The sequence below is a fragment of the Myxine glutinosa genome, chromosome 1 (assembly GCF_964187855.1).
Source record: "Myxine glutinosa chromosome 1, kmMyxGlut1.1, whole genome shotgun sequence".
NCBI classification, from domain to species: domain Eukaryota; kingdom Metazoa; phylum Chordata; class Myxini; order Myxiniformes; family Myxinidae; genus Myxine; species Myxine glutinosa.
Genome location: NC_136261.1, coordinates 124,578,942 through 124,582,889, shown reverse-complemented (window position 1 = coordinate 124,582,889; position 3,948 = coordinate 124,578,942).

Sequence of the window (3,948 nt, the reverse complement as noted above, 5' to 3'; positions counted from 1 at the left end):
GTGTTTACTTTGTTAACTCAGTATATCAATCTGTTGAGTTTCTTTTACCCTTCGGTGATGTCTTTGTTGAAAGAACCATGTCACTGATTGTATTTCGCAGCAAGAAGTCAATAACAGGATTATATCACAGGTGCATGACAAAATGTAAGGACAGGTACATTTGACGATTGGCTTCACAATCGGTATAGTAAGGGTTGTTGCATTCTGGATTAGTGGAAAACAACTGCTGCACGTCTACAAAAGTTATTGCCGCTTCCTCTGGAGATGGTCCGTCAACTTGACAATACTGTTTGTCATGGAGTGGTGGCTTACGAAATTCTGGCATGAAACCGTGCTATTGCTCGGCAGTATGGCATCACTCAAGGTCAGGTGTCAAAGATCCTGAAACGAAATGCTCAGAGGGGTGTCCCTACTCCAATACCGAGGCCAGGACGTCCACGCAGAACCACAAGGAGAGATGATTGCCAGCTGCACCGGTTAGTTCTGCAATGGCCGTACCAAGTCAGCTAATCTGCTTAGGGCTGAGTGGCAGCAACTGACAAATGTGCCTGTATCCAGAAGGCTAGTCAACCAACGACTGGTTCAAAGCAGGCTATCGTGACAGGCGTCCCCTGAGAAAGCCACGCCTGACCAGACAACACAGCCAGCGCGATTGCAGTGGGCCAGAGAGCACCGTCAATGGCAGCCAGGAAACTGGAATCATGTGACCTTCGGTGACGAGTTTAGATTTCTGGTCTATCGTCAAGATGGCCGTGTCCGAGTGTGCAGCCAAATACATGAAGCCCACAACGAAGATTGTATAGTGCCAAGAGTCCAAGCTGGAGGTGGTGGGGTGACCGTTTGGGCTGCTTTTCATGCAGGGGGCAAAACTGACCTGGTTGTTCTGAATGGAAACCTGAACCAGTTCAAGGACAGGGTCATTCTGGAACAAACATTGCTTCCATTTGCTTGTGCAGCCTTTCGAGGAAACGTTGTCTTCCAAGATGACAATGCACGGCCTCATCGTGCTCGCATGATCCAACACTTTATTGCTGACCGTGGTGTGGAGCATATGGAGTGGCCTGCCATGTCCTGGATATGAATCCGATAGAGAACTTGTGGGCAGAATTAACGTGTCAAATCGACCACTTGGACCAGCAGCCTGCCTCTGTGCGTGAATTACAGCAGGCTTTTGTCACTGCATGGCAAGCGATTCCTCTCCAAACCTTGGCAAATCTCGTGAACAGCATGCCTCGACGTGTACGTGCTCTCCTGAATGCTCGTGGGGGTTACACGAAGTACTGAACTGTAATTTTACTGTCCGTAATCCCAGTCATAATTTCGCTTTGTTTTAGTTGAATTTTTTTTGCTCATGTGCAAAATAAAGAGATAATTCTGGAAAACGTACAGAAGTTTAACACAGTACTGTCCGTGAATTGAATTCGATATCAGTTTACATCACTTTCAAGGATCAATTTATTTGCTTCGAAATGTCAAATGTGGTTTTTGTTTCTTTTAAAGGTCACATTAGCAAAATCTAGAATAGTTTCAACATAATTCCAATGAACTTTTGGTTCTACATCATCTTGAAAAGTAAGTTCACCCCCACAAAAAAAAATATTCCATATTAAATGCCAAGTCTGTGTGTGTGTATATATATATATGAGTTATTTGAAAAACGTGCAAGGATGCCAGTATTTTTTGGCCCCGACTGTATATACAGACGGCATTTAATATGGAATATTTTTTTTGTGGGGGTGAACTTACTTTTCAAGATGACTTAGAACCAAAAGTTCATTGGAATTATGTTGAAATTATTCCATATTTTGTTAATGTGACCTTTAAAAGAAACAAAAACCACATTTGACATTTCGAAACAAATAAATTGATCCTTGAAAGTGATGTAAACTGATATGGAACTCAATTCACGGACAGTACTGTGTTAAACTTCTGTACGTTTTCCAGAAATGTCTCTTTATTTTGCACATTAGCCAAAATTTTTTTTTAACAAAAACAAAAGTTAAATTACGACTGGGATTACGGAGAGTAAAATTACAGTTCAGTACTTCGTGTAACCCCCACGAGCATTCAGGAGAGCACGTACACATTGAGGCATGCTGTTCACGAGATTTGGCAAGGTTTGGACAGGAATTGCTTGCCATGCAGTTGCAATAGCCTGCTGCAATTCACACACAGAGGCAGGCTGCTGGTCCAAGTTGTCGATTTGACGCGTTAATTCTGCCCACAAGTTCTCTATCGGATTCATATCCGGGGACATGGCAGGCCACTCCATATGCTCTACACCATGGTCAGAAAGAATGTGTTGGGTCATGCGAGCATGATGAGGCCATGCATTGTCATCTTGGAAGACAAAGTTTCCTCGATAGGCTGCACGAACAAATGGAAGCAATGTTTCTTTCAGAATGGCCCTGTGCTTGAACTGGTTCAGGTTTCCATTCAGAACAACCAGGTCAGTTTTGCCCCCTGCATGAAAAGCAGCCGAAACGGTCACCCCACCACCTCCAGCATGGACTCTTGGCACGATACAATCTTCGTTGTAGGCTTCATGCACTTGTCTGCGCACTCGGACGCGGCCATATTGACGATAGACCAGAAACCTAGACTTGTCACTGAAGATCACGTGATTCCAGTGTCCTGGCTGCCATTGACGGTGCTCTCTGGCCCACTGCAATCGACGCTGGTGGTGTTGTCTGGTCAGACGTGGCTTTCTCAGGGGACGCCTGGCACGATAGCCTGCTTGAACCAGTCGTTGGTTGACTAGCCTTCTGGATACAGGCACATTTGCCAGTTGCTGCCACTCAGCCCGAAGCCGATTCGCTGACTTGGTACGGCCATTGCGGACTAACCGGTGCAGCTGGCGATCATCCTTCTTTGTGGTTCTGCGAGGACGTCCTGACCTCGGTATTGGAGTCGGGACACCCCTCTGAGCATTTCGTTTCAGGATCTTTGACACCTGACCTTGAGTGATGCCATGCTGCTGAGCAATAGCACGCTGTTTCATGTCGGAATTTCGTAAAGCCACCACTAAATGACAAACAGCATTGTCGAGTTGACGAACCATCTCTAGGGGAAGCGGAAATAACTTTTGTAGACGTGCAGCAGTTGTTTTCCACTAATACAGAACGCAACAACCCTTATATACCCGATTGTGAAGCCAATCGTCAAATGTACCTGTCCGTACATTTTGTCACGCCACCTGTGCTTTTATCCTGTTATTGACTTCTTGCTGGGACAGACAATCAGTGACATGGTTCTTTTAACAAAGAAATCGCTGAAGCGTAAAAGAAACTCACCAGATTGATATACCGAGTTCAGAAATTAAACACAAGTCAAGAAAAAATATATATTCCATATTAAATGCCAAGTCTGTATATATATCTATATATTCAAGCTGACCAAAATATATATATTGTTATATATAACAATATATATATATATGTATGTGTGTATATATACAGTATATATATATATATATATATATATATATATATATATATATATATATATATATGTATATTGTTTTTGAGTTATTGGGTCAATACTTTTGGGATGAGGCCATGGATGAGAATACTTTTGTAGTGCTGACCTTTCATAATCCCACTTTTTCCTCTAAAGTGTTTCTAGAATTCCATGTGTGAGTACATCCCTCCTCCCTCAGATGCTATAAGTGTCACAAAAGTTTGGTCATATTGTTCCAGCCTGTAAACAACGTTGTAACAAATGCAATGGGGATCATGAATATGAATGTGCCACAAGTGAAAAAAATACACTGCAAATTGTGGAGGAGAACACAGTGCACCAACCTATAGAGGATTTTACAATTTAAAATAACTGCTTAAATTGAACAAATCAAAACTGTAGGGAAACCTTCCTATGCAGAAGCGGTTCTCAAGGTACCTAAAGTTAAGTTAAGGTAAAGTAAAACTAGTGTGAATGTCAAAACCTATG